Source organism: Meriones unguiculatus, chromosome 6 (assembly GCF_030254825.1).
Source record: "Meriones unguiculatus strain TT.TT164.6M chromosome 6, Bangor_MerUng_6.1, whole genome shotgun sequence".
Lineage (NCBI taxonomy): Eukaryota > Metazoa > Chordata > Mammalia > Rodentia > Muridae > Meriones > Meriones unguiculatus.
This window is the reverse complement of record NC_083354.1, coordinates 64,772,441-64,785,761: the sequence shown is the minus strand read 5'-3', so window position 1 is coordinate 64,785,761 and position 13,321 is coordinate 64,772,441. Positions and strand designations below refer to the sequence as shown.

Below are 13,321 nucleotides of genomic sequence, written 5' to 3'. Positions count from 1 at the left end.
TGTTTTCATGCATGTCATGATATGGAAGTCAGAGAACAACTTGCAGAAGTCAGTTCTTACTACCTCCACTCTGTGGGTCTCATGGAGAAAATTCAGAGCCTCTGGCTTGGAAGCAAGCATTTTTAACCCACTGAACCATCTCACTGGCTCATATGATTCCAATTTTAAATGAAAACACTCAAACAATGACATACTCCTACCCTTTAAAACAGCAATTTTAAACATGTAGGTCTCAACCCCCTTGAAGGTCAAATGACCCTTTTTTTTGAGACTTATATATCTTTATTTTATGTGCATTGCTCTTTTCTTCCATATATTGGCTGCAAATGTGTCTGTGATGGTGTGAGGTCTCCTGGAATTGGAGCTACAGACAGTTGTGAGCTGCCATGTGGATGCTGGGAATTGAACCCAGCTCCTCTGGAAGAGCAGCCAGTGTTCTTAACCACTGAGCCAACTCTCCAGCCATGAAATGACTCTTTCACAGGCATCACCTAAGACCATCAGAGATATCATATATTTATGTTATAATTCATATCAGCATCAAAATTACAGTTATGAAGTAGCAATGAAAAAAATATTATGGTTGAAGGTCACCACAACATGAGGAGCTATATTAGAGGAGCATTAGGAAGGGTGAGAACCACTGCTCTAAAACAATGTTTCTAATGACTTTCTTTTTCTACTATTCTATATAAACTAGCAATATCTGGTGATTAATACCCTGTAATGTCTCAAAATAATTTCCCTTCCAGCTCCATATGGCAAAACTCACTGTGAAGTCATTGTGTCTGACACGGGCTGTTACATAACTGCTCCTTGTGGTTGTAACACTTCTGTAGTATAGAAGGGATCTACAAGTTTTTCAAAAAGTGGCAGCCAGTTGTGGTGACACAAACCTTTAATCCCAGCACTTAGTTCAAGGCCAGCCTGGTCTACATAGTGAGTTCCAGGAGCGTCAAGGCTACCGAGTGAGACCCTGTTTCAAAGAAAAGTAAAAAACAGAAAATGTTTGAAATTATGCCCAGGAAGATGACTCAACAGATGTGATGGCTATTCTAGGTTGTCAAGGTGACTATATCTAGAATTAACTAAAACCTAAAAATGTCTAGGCACACCTGTGAGGAATTTTAGCTTAGTTAAATCATTTGAAGTGGGAAGGTCTACTTTTTTTTTTTTTTGACACAGAGTTTCTGTGTGTAGCCTTGGCTGTCCTGGACTCCATTTGTAGACCAGGCTGGCCTTGAACTCACAGAGATCTGATTGCCTCTGCCTCCCCAAGTTCTGGGATTACAGTGATGCACCACTGAGCCAGGCTGGGAAGATCTACTTCTGATTGGGATCTCTGAGGTGGAAAAACACACTTTTAACCCAGATCATTGAGGTGAAAAGAGTCGCCTTTAATCTGGGCCACACCTTCTGGCCTATATAAAGGAAGAAAGAAGCTCTTTCCCTCTCCCCCTCCCCCTTCCCCTTCCCCTCCCTCCCTCTCCCTCTCCCTCTCCCTCTCCCTCCCTCCCTCCCTCTCCCTCTCCCTCTCTTCCTCTCCCTCTCCCTCCCTCCCTCCCTCCCTCTCCCTCTCCCTCTCTTCCTCTCCCTCTCCCTCCCTCCCTCCCTCCCTCTCCCTCTCCCTCTCTTCCTCTCCCTCTCCCTCCCTCCCTCCCTCCCTCTCCCTCTCCCTCTCTTCCTCTCCCTCTCCCTCTCTCCCCCTCCCCCTCCCCTCCTCCTCTCCCTCCATTCCTCCCTCCCTCCCTCCGTTTCTCTCTCTCTCTCTTTAAGAAGTCTATTCCTTCACTGGTATTAGTGTCTACTTCTATGGGATTCCAGCATCTACTGAAGAGCAGCTGAAACACTTAAAGAAATGTTCAACGTCCTTAGTCATAAGGGAAATGCAAATCAAAAAGACCCTAAGATTTCACCTTACACCCATCAGAATGGCTAAGATCAAAAACTCAAGTGACAACACATGTTGGAGAGGCTGTGGAGAAAGGGGAACCCTCCTCCACTGCTGGTGGGAATGTAAACTTGTGTAACCACTCTGGAAAAGCAATCTGGTGCTTCCTCAGAAAAATAAGAATAGCACTTCCTCAAGATCCAGCTATACCACTCCTAGGCATATACCCAAAAGAGGCTCAAGTACACAATAAGGACATTTGCTCAACCATGTTTGTAGCAGCCTTATTTGTAATAGCCAGAAGCTGGAAACAGCCCAGATGCCCCTCAGTGGAGGAATGGATGCTCAAGTTGTGGTATATCTACACAAATGGAATATTACTCAGCAATGAAAAACAAGGAAATCATGAAATTTGCAGGTAAATGGTGGGATCTGGAAAGGATCATCCTGAGTGATCTATCCCAGAAGAAGAAAGATGCACACGGTATATACTCACTCATATACACATATAATATAGGATAAACCTACTAAAATCTGTACACCTAAAGAAACTAATCAAGAGGGAGGACTCTTGCTAAAATGCTCAATTCCTATCCAGAAAGGCAAAGAGGATGGACATCAGAAGAAGGAGAAAAGAGGGAACAAGTCAGGAGCATGACACAGAGGACCTCTGAAAGGCTCTGCCCTGCAGACTATCAATGTAGATGCTGAGACTTATGGGCAACCTTTGGGCAGAATGCAGGGAATCTTATGAAAGAAGTGGGAAACAATAAGATCTGGAGAGGACAGGAACTCCACAAGGAGAGCAACAGAACCAAGAAATCTGAGCACAGGGATCTTTCCTGAGACTGATACTCCAACCAAGGACTATGCATGGAGATAACCTAAGACCCCTGCACAGATGTAGCCAATGGCAGTTCAGTATCCAAGTGGGTTAAATTATAATAGGAACAGGGACTGACTGTGACACGAACTGATTGGCCTGCTCTTTAATTATCTCCCCCTGGAGGGGAAGCAGCATTACCAGGCCACAGAAGAAGACACTGCAGCCACTCCTGATGAGACCTAATTGACTAGGATCAGAAGGAAGGAAAAGAAGACCTCCCCTATCAGTGGACATGGGGAGGGGCATACATGCAGAGGGTGGAGGAAGGGAGGGATTGGGACAAGAGGAGGGAGGGAACCACAGGGGGGATACAAAGTGAATAAAGTGTAATTAATAAAGAATTTTTAAAAAAGCATGAAAGGACTGGCTGTAGGAAAACAAGCAGCCATTAGAGCAGAGATCTTCACCAGCCACAAACTGGAACCATCGAAAAGAGCCAAGGTTAATGAAAAGACAGAGGAGAGGATGTACTATGGTACAAAAGTGCTCACTAAGACAAGGATGCTCTGGGTAGCTCTGGACTCGAGAGGATCTAGGGGAGTAGTTGGTGCTGTGGATGTGTTGAACATGTTGCTTGTGTTTGTACAAGATGGAAATCATGGAGCCACTGGACCAGATCATGAGCCCCAAGCACAACACATCATAGGATGACCACAATATGAGATGTATTTGGATATACGACTCTGTTACTAACTGCCTCACAGTATCCAAAATCCATTTTCTCCATGTCATTCTGCTTGCTGGTGAAACCCATTGGAACAATGACATATAGCAGCATGTTCACTATCCAACACAAGATCAAAATATTGATGGTCCCCATGTATTCTGAAGCTAGCCACTTCACTTTTTTCCATATAGAAGTCATGGGGCTGGTGGTGATGGCCTGGAAGACACTCAAGAAGCACGTGCTAACCATACACATAGCCCTGGCCACTCTGTGGACATAAAAGACAAGTTTGCAGCCTGTATCATAGAGGAAATGCTTCATCCCCAAAGCAGCCATTGTCTGTGGTACTCCTTTAATGAGTATAACCAAGAAATTAGGAGGCGGGGCAAGATGGCGGTGCCGGGAGGACTCTCATTCTGAACAGCAGCACAGCGGGACAGGCACAGTGACCAGCAAGCAGAACTCGCAGCCATAAAACACAAGTGATTGTGTTTCTCAGGTGAGAGGACACCCCACGATGGGGAATTCAATCAGCTTTAACTCACCCGGCTAAACCGCGGAAGAGACCCTGGTTCCACCAGGCGCTTGGTCGCCAGCCCAGAGCTACACGCCAGCGTGATCTGGTCACTGTCCCAGACTGAACTGTGGGCCCACAACATCACAGACTGGATTTTCCAGTCGAGAGATAACCCCACGAAGAAAGAAACAATTGGGACCGAACTTAGACATCCCCTGGAAAAGACTCGGGTTCCGAGGGCGCACCAGGAGCCAGCCTGGAGCCAGAGCCGGGGACCCAGGTGCAGAGCCCGGCTTGCCTTCGCACCTGATTCGCCACCTCAGATAGAACTGTGGGCCCCAGGGCACCAGAGACTCAGTTTTACTGTCGGGTGCAAACCCACAGGGAGGGAAATGGCTGGTCTGATCTCAGAGCACTCAGCTGATACCACCACCCCAAAAAGGTCTCGGGGAAATTACCCAGTTTAGGCAGAAGCCACAGGCAGGCTTCTGTGCCTGTGGGTTCTACCTGCCACCCCAGATAGAAAGGCGGTGCCCAAAGCAAAGAATAGGTGTCCCTGGCAGGAGGAAACTCCACAGCGGGGGTGGGGTGAGGGTGGGATCATCAGGTCTAACACTCAGGACACCCAGCACCAAAAGACTGTCTGGATTCATGCAGACTCTAGGCTCTAGCTTTCTACTGCAGGCAGGAGTGCTGTGCTCAGCTGCCATTATTGACTACCCCTAGGGCACTGGGGCACACTGCATCCTCAGACCTACAAAAGCCAGAGAGCCATTACAGCAGCCCTCAGATATTGTGCCAAGGATCAACCAGTTATCCCTAACTAGACTGACAAAACTGTGGGAATCCCTGGTCCTTCAAGAGGGCTGCACCCACAGCATCTGGATCAGACCAGTGCCTGCAGCTGACATCCCAGACAGGGACACATAGCTTCTGGTCCAGACTGAGGCACCCAGCCTTCAGAACAGAGTGGAGCCCTCAGTTACCAGCCTCCAGACCAGAGTGGCGCCCCCAGGCGCCAACCCAACCTAGGTGCACATTCTCCAGGCCCAGAGCAGAGCACTCAGCCTCTGGCCCAGAGACTTGCTGGGTGCTCCTCTCACTTTCCTGAACAGAACTGTGTGCCTCAGGATAACCGACTGAGTTTCCCTGTTGGGAGAAAACCCCACAGCTAGGGAATCAGCAGGTTCTTCAAGAGGACTGTACCTGGAAAACTGTAACAACAGCAGCAGCTCAATAAATTTATAACGAGAAACCCAGCAGTGGGGCAGCTGTCTTGAGAACTTCTATGGGTAAGAGGAAAGCCCCCCCCCCCCCGCCTAACAAAGACCACAGCTACTACTCAGGTCTATACACCTGAGGTGAGCAGTGGCAATTCCTGAGAAACATTGGCCATGCAATGACCATACCCAAAAAGCAGAGGAGGAATCCTTCAGGAAAAATCATCTTCCAGCCAAGGGGATTCTCCCTACCTCAGGACTCCAGAAAGCACAGAAACTAACAGCCAACACCTAAAACAGCCCAATGGGTAGAGGTCATCGTAAAAGCTCAACCAACAAAAGACAGAGCAATATGGCATCTCCAGAACCCACCCATCCAGGGGTGAACAGCCCTGGACAACGCAGCATAATAGAAAATCAAGAAGATGACCTTACATCTATGCTGATGAAGAGGATAATAGAGGAAACAAATAAAATACGTAAAGAATTAGAGGAAGATAAAACCAAACAGATCATGGCTATCCATAAAGAAACGGAGGAAGTTAAAGACAAGTAGATTATGGCCATCCGTGAAGAAATACGGGAAGATGCAGCCAAACAGTTTGCGGCCTTCAGAGAAGAAATAATTAAATCACTGAAAGAAGTAAAAGAAACAGAGTTGAAGGAACTAAAAGAAAAAGAGGAAAATACAATCATACAGGTGAAGGAAGTAAACAAAACAACTCAAGACCTGAAGATAGAACTGGAAAAATTAAAGACAACGAAAATGGAAGAAATAATGGAGAGGAAGAATTTAGGGAAGAAAACAGGAACTACAGAGGTAAGCATAACCAACAGACTACAAGAGATGGAAGAAAGAATCTCAGGTGTAGAAGATACAATGGAAGAAATCGATGTATCTGTCAAAGAAAATGTTAAATCCAAAAAATTCCTGACACAGACCGTCCAAGAAATCCAAGACAATATGAAAAGACAAAAACCTAAGAATAATAGGTATAGAGGAAAAAGAAGATTCCCTTCTCCAAGGCCCAGAAAATATTTTCAACAAAATCATTGAAGAAAATTTCCCCAACTTAAAGGAGAATACATGAGGCCTACAGAACACCCAACAAATTTGACCAGAAAAGAAAATCCTCCCGACACATAATAATCAAAACAGGAAGTATACAGAACAAAGAAAAAATACTAAAAGCTGCAAGGGAAAAAGGCCAAGTAACATATAATGGCAAACCCATTAGAATCACACCTGACTTTTCAACAGAGACTATGAAAGCTAGAAGGGCCTGGACAGATGTCATGCAGACCCTAAGAGAACACAGATGTCAGCCCAGGCTACTATACCCTGCAAACTTCTCAGTCCTCATAGACGGAGAAAACAAGATATTCAATGACAAAATTTCAACAATACCTACATACAAATCCAGCATTACAGAAGACACTGGAAGGGAAAATACAACCCAAGAAAATTAGCTTCTGTCAAGAAAACACAGGAAATAATTAACCTTACTACAGTAAAACAAAAAGCAACCAAGCACACAACCTTATGACCACAGCCAACATCAAAATCAATGGATCTAACAGCCACTGGTCATTAATCTCTCTCAACATCAATGGACTCAACTCTCCAGTAAAAAGACACAGATTAACAGAATGGATACGTAAACAAAACCCAGCAATCTGTTGCATACAAGAAACACACCTAAGACACAAAGATAGACATTACCTGAGGGTAAAAGGTTGGAAGACGACTTTCCAAGCAAATGGACCCAAGAAACAAGCAGGAGTAGCCATTCTAATATCTGATAAAATCGACTTTCAACCAAAATTAATAAAAAGAGATGGGGAAGGACACTTCATACACATCAAGGGAAAATTCCACCAGGAAGACATCACAATCCTGAACATCTATGCCCCAAATACAAGAGCACCCACATTTGTAAAAGAAACATTGATAAAATTTAAACCACATATAGATCCCCACACATTGATAGTGGGAGACGTCAACACCCCACTCTCAACAAAGGACAGGTCAACAAAACAGAAATTAAACACAGAAACAATATCTCTGACAGAGGTCATGAATCAAATGGACCTCACAGACATTTACAGAACTTTACACCCAAACACAAAAGAATTTACCTTCTTCTCAGCACCTCATCAAACCTTCTCCAAAATAGACCATATAGTTGATCACAAAGCAAGCCTCAACAGATACAAGAAGATTGAAATAATCCCTTGTATCTTGTCTGATCACCATGGAATAAAGTTGGACTTCAACAACAACAGAAATAGCAAAAAGCCTACACGCACATGGAAAGTGAACAACTTGTTACTAAATGACAGCTGCATCAGGGAAGAAATAAAGAAAGAAATTAAAGTCCTCCTAGAACTCAATGAAAATGAAGACACAACATACCCAAACTTGTGGGACACAATGAAAGCAGTGCTAAGAGGAAAGTTCATAGCACTAAGTGCCTTCAAGAAGAAATTCAAGACAGTGCATTCAAGCAACGTAATGGCCCACCTACAAACCTTAGAAAAAGAAGAAGCAGACACACCAAAAAGGAGTAGACAGCTGGAAATAATCAAACTCAGGGCTGAAATCAATCAATTAGAAACAAATAAAACAATTCAAAGAATCAAAGAAACCAAGAGCTGGTTCTTTGAGAAAATCAACAAGATCGACAAACCCTTAGCCAAGCTAACTAAAAGGCAGAGAGACACCACCCAAATCAACAAAATCAGAAATGAAAAGGGGGGCATAACTACAGACACTGAGGAAATCCAAACAATCATTAGGACCTACTTCAAAAGTCTATATGCCAAAAATTTGAAAATCTAAATGAAATGGACAACTTTCTTGATCGATTTGACTTACCAAAGCTGAATCAGGACCAGGTAAATCAATTAAATAGTCCTATATCCCCCAAAGAAATAGAAGCAGTCATCAAAAGTCTCCCATCCAAAAAAAGCCCAGGACCAATGGCTTCAGTGCAGAATTCTACCAAACCTTCAAAGAAGAGTTAACTCCAATTTTTTTCAAACTATTCCACAAAGCAGAAACAGAAGGAACATTACCAAACTCATTCTATGAAGCCACAGTCACCTTGGTACCTAAACCTCACAAAGACTCAACAAAGAAAGAGAATTTCAGGCCAATCTCCCTTATGAACATTGATGCAAAAATACTTAACAAAATACTTGCAAAACGAATACAAGAACACATCAAAGATATTATCTACTATGAACAAGTAGGCTTCATCCCAGGTATGCAGGGGTGGTTCAATATACAGAAATCCATCAATGTGATCCACCATATTAACAAACTGAAAGAAAAAAAAAACCACATGATAATCTCCCTAGATGCTGAAAAAGCATTTGACAAAATCCAACATCCATTCATGTTTAAAGTATTGGAGAGATCAGGGATACAAGGCACATATCTAAACATAGTAAAGGTGATATACAGCAAGCCTATAGCCAACATCAAACTGAACAGAGAGAAACTTAAAGCAATCCCACTGAAATCAGGGACAAGACAAGGCTGCCGACTCTCCCCATATCTCTTCAACATAGTGCTGGAAGTCCTTGCTAGAGCAATAAGACAGTTGAAGGAGATCAAGGGGATACAAATTGGAAAGGAAGAAGTCAAATTATCACTATTTGCAGATGATATGATAGTATATGTGAGTGACCCCCAAAACTCTACCAGAGAACTCCTACAGCTGATAAACACCTTCAGCAAAGTGGCCGGATACAAAGTTAACTAAAAAAACAATCAGTAGCACTCCTGTATACAAAAGACAAAAGGGCTGAGAAAGAAATTAGAGAAACAACACCCTTCACAATAGCCACAAATGACATAAAGTACCTTGATGTAACCCTAACCAAGCAAGTCAAAGACTTGTATGAAAAAAAATTTCAAGTCTCTGAAAAAAGAATTAGAAGAAGATATGAGAAGATGGAAAGATCTCCCATGCTCATGGCTTGGCAGGATTAACATAGTAAAAATGGCCATCTTACCAAAAGCAATCTACAGATTTAATGCAATTCCCATCAAATTGCCAACACAATTCTTTACAGACCTGGAAAGAAAAATTCTCAACTTCGTATGGAATAACAAGAAACCCAGAATTGCTAAAACAATCCTCTACAACAAAAGATGGAGGTATCTCCATCCCTGATCTCAAGCTGTACTATAGAGCAACACTTATAAAAACTGTATGGTACTGGCATAGAAACAGAATGGTGGATCAATGGAACCGAACAGAAGACCCAGAAATAAACCCACACACTTATGGACACCTGATTTTTGACAAAGATGCCAAAACCATACAATGGAAAAAAGATAGCATCTTCAACAAATGGTGCTGGTCCAACTGGATGTCTACATGTATAAAAATGAAAATAGATCCATACTTATCACCCTGCACAAAACTGAAGTCCAAGTGGATCAAAGACCTCAACATAAAACCAGACACATTAAATCGGCTAGAAAAAAAAGTTCTACGGGGAATACCGTAGAACTCATTGGTACAGGAGAAAACTTCCTGAACAGAACACCAACAGCACAGGCTCTAAGAGCAACAATCAATAAATGGGACCTCATGAAATTGAAAAGCTTCTGTAAAGCAAAGGACACAGTCATCAAAACAAAGCAACTGCCTACAGATTGGGAAAGAATCATCACCAACCCTTTATCTGACAAAGGACTCATATCCAGTATATATAAAGAACTAAAGAAGCTAAAAAGCAGCAAACCAAGTAATCCACTTAAAAAAATGGGGAACAGAGCTAAACAGAGAATTCTCTGTAGAGGAGTATCGAATGGCAGAGAAGCACTTAAAGAACTGCTCAACCTCATTAGCCATTAGGAAATGCAAATGAAAACAACCCTGAGATTTCACCTTACACCCATCAGAATGGCCAAGATCAAAAACTCAAGTGACAACACATGCTGGAGAGGTTGTGGAGAAAGGGGAACCCTTCTCCACTGCTGGTGGGAGTGTAAACTTGTACAACCACTCTGGAAATCAATCTGGCGCTTTCTCAGACAACTAGGAATAGTGCTTCCTCAAGATCCAGCCATACCACTCCTAGGCATATACCCAAAAGAGGCTCAAGTACACAATAAGGTCATTTGCTCAACCATGTTTGTAGCAGCTTTATTTGTAATAGCCAGAAGCTGGAAACAGCCCAGATGCCCCTCAACTGATGAATGGATGCCGAAACTGTGGTACATCTACACAATGGAGTATTACTCAGCAATGAAAAATAAGGAAATCATGAAATTTGCAGGTAAATGGTGGGACCTGGAAAGGATCATCCTGAGTTGTCCCAGAAGCAAAAAGACACACATGGTATATATTCACTCATATAAACATACAACATAGAATAAACCCACTAAAATCTGTACATCTAAACATACTAAGCAAAAGAGAGGACCCTAACTAAAATGTTCAATACCCATCCTGAAAGGTAAAGAGGATGGACATACAAAGACGAAGAAAACAGGAAACAACCCAGGAACCTGCCATAGAGGGCCTCTGAAAGCCTCTGCTATGCAGACTGTGAAAGCAGATACTGAGGCTGATGGCCAACTGACAGGCAGAGTGAACGGAATTTTATGTAAGAAGTAGGAAATAGTAAGAGCTGGAGAGGACAGGAACTCCACAAGGAGAGCAACAGAGCAAGAAAATTTGAATACAGGGAGCTTCCCAGAGACTCATACTCCAACCAAGGACTATTCATGGAGATAACTTAGAACCCTGACAATGCAGCCACTTCTGATGAGAATTGATAGACTAAGATCAGAAAGAAGGAGAGGAGGACCTCCCCTATCAGTGGTCTTGGGGAGGGGCATGCATGCAGAAAGGGGGAAAGAGGGTGGGACCGGGAGGAGAGGAGGGAGAGGCGTATGGGGGGATACAAAATGAATAAAGTGTAATTAATAAAAGTTAAAAAAAGAAATAATTAAGAAAAAAAAAAGAAATTGGCCAGTCAGGTGCTGGACAATCAAATCTGTGGACCTGACTGCACCTCTCATGAATCGATGCAAATTGTAAGAGGAGAGAAAAAGGAAGTTCCCCCAAAAGATCAACTATGGTCTGATGTAGGAAGATCATCGCTACTGCCAAGTCCATAGAGTGACTGATAGTCCTGTTCAGAGTGACAGGATCTTTCACTAGGTCTGTGTGATGTGAAACAATGAAATGCACTACTGCCTGCTCACCATTGTGTCCCACTCAGACATTGTCTATTGCATATTACTATTACTATTACTATCACTATTGCTATTGTTATTCTCTTGAGGATATGTAAAGGCATGCAGGAGCCACAGCATTGTTCTGAGATCAGACAACAGCCTTCAGGAGTCAGATCTTCTACCATGGACTCTGGGAAGGAACACAGGTTGTCAGGTGTGAATAGCAAGTGCTTTTATCTGCTGAGCTGCTTTGCTATTTTTCAGATGCTTCATGTTAGATCCATGTTTTCTTTCTCTAAGAGTTTAGTTTTAAAAAGAAAATCATATAATGAGTAATGAGTGCATCAGTATTTTGTAAAATAAATACATGTAAGATTCAATTGCAGCTTTACATATAAATTCTACAACAGTTCCATCAAGTCAACTCTCTTCACTCTACAAGTGAAGAGAATTAGGCACAGAAAAGCTGGACAGTGTTTGTAAAGTCACCTCCATACAAGTGAGATGGCACAGTGGGTAAAGGCACTTGCTGCCAAGCCTGACAACCCAAGTTTCATTCCAAGAACCCACATGGTGGAAGGAAAGGCCCAACTCCTACAAGTTATCTCTGGCCTTCACATCTGTGCTGTGATGAACACACACACACACCAAATAAAGTAAATTATGTTTTCTAGACCTAACAGGGCAATTGCACATAGGAACTCACAGTGGTTGTGACAGCATGCAAAAGGCCTGTGCAAGCTCAAGCCAGACAAAATCTCATCATGAAGGAGTGAAATAGACACAAAATCCCACCTCTACCTGAGGTGCTATTTGCAAGTAATCTTTACTGGGAAAGGAGGAGCCAGTCTTCTTTAAGGGTATGGCCCCTGCTAGGCTGACCATACTCCAGTGGATGGCCATACACCTAAAAGTATAATATAAAGACAGTAGTAATGGGACTTAGTGGATTAAAAAAATGAGGACAAAAAAAGTTGGGTGAGTATAAAATGGGATAGAATGTGGCGGTGAGTATGATCAAAATACATTACACTAAATTCTCAAAGAAATAATAAAATAGTATTTTTTCCAAAAGAGAAAGATAATGTAATGCCAGGTTCATGGGACCCTCAGAGACCACCAGGAGATGACTCGATGCAATAGCAAGAGAGCTTTATTATGAGAGAGATCGAACAAGGAACCCAAATCTCACTGATGCAGCAGTAGAGAACTGGGACCCTGAGCCCTGAGTGAACAGGTTTTTAAAGGGAAAGTCTGTGATCAGGGAGTTTCCACGACAGCAAACAGGGGGGCACATGTTCTATGACAGCAAACAGGGGCATATGCCTTGATGTTACAGGATTAACATTAAGTTAGAGGGGCAAGGTGACCTTCTCTGAATCATAATTACCTAAGGCATGTGCCTCTCTGAGGCACAATTGCCTAAGACATATGATCACAATGGCTATTTTTTTAAACTATATCTGAAACATTAGGGAGAATTTTCCCAGCCGATTCTCAACTGATTATCATTGATTATTGCCAGGGAGATTGTCTCTCTTTTCTATGAAGTATTTATTCTGTGATAGGAGAGTTAACTTTGTTCTCTGCCAAGTGTACATTTTGTGTTATTTCCTGGTACCTGGAGTTATACTCAGGCTCACTGTAGCCAGGCTAACTTAAACTCTTCAACAGCAAGATAAATCACCCAGTGAAATGAGCACATGCCAAACAGAGGTATACAAATCATGGGTAGAAGGTAAATTACTGCACAGGAGAAACTGAAGAGTTTAAGTTAGCTTAGGTGACTCCATTTTGAAATGAGGAGCCATCTTGACCAGGAGCTGAACTCAGGTACCAGGAAATATCACAGAATATGCACTTGGCAGAAAACAAAGTTAACTCTCCTAGCAACAGCCTCCAGGAAATGTCACAGAATAAATATTTCATAGAAAA

The 13,321-nt window shown here is 42.7% G+C and overlaps 1 pseudogene; it reads right to left on the bottom strand.

Moving 5' to 3' along the window:
• Nucleotides 1–3,121: 3,121 nt before the first annotated feature.
• On the bottom strand, nt 3,122–11,324 carry LOC110562940 (vomeronasal type-1 receptor 3-like; annotated as a pseudogene).
• Nucleotides 11,325–13,321: the final 1,997 nt, after the last annotated feature.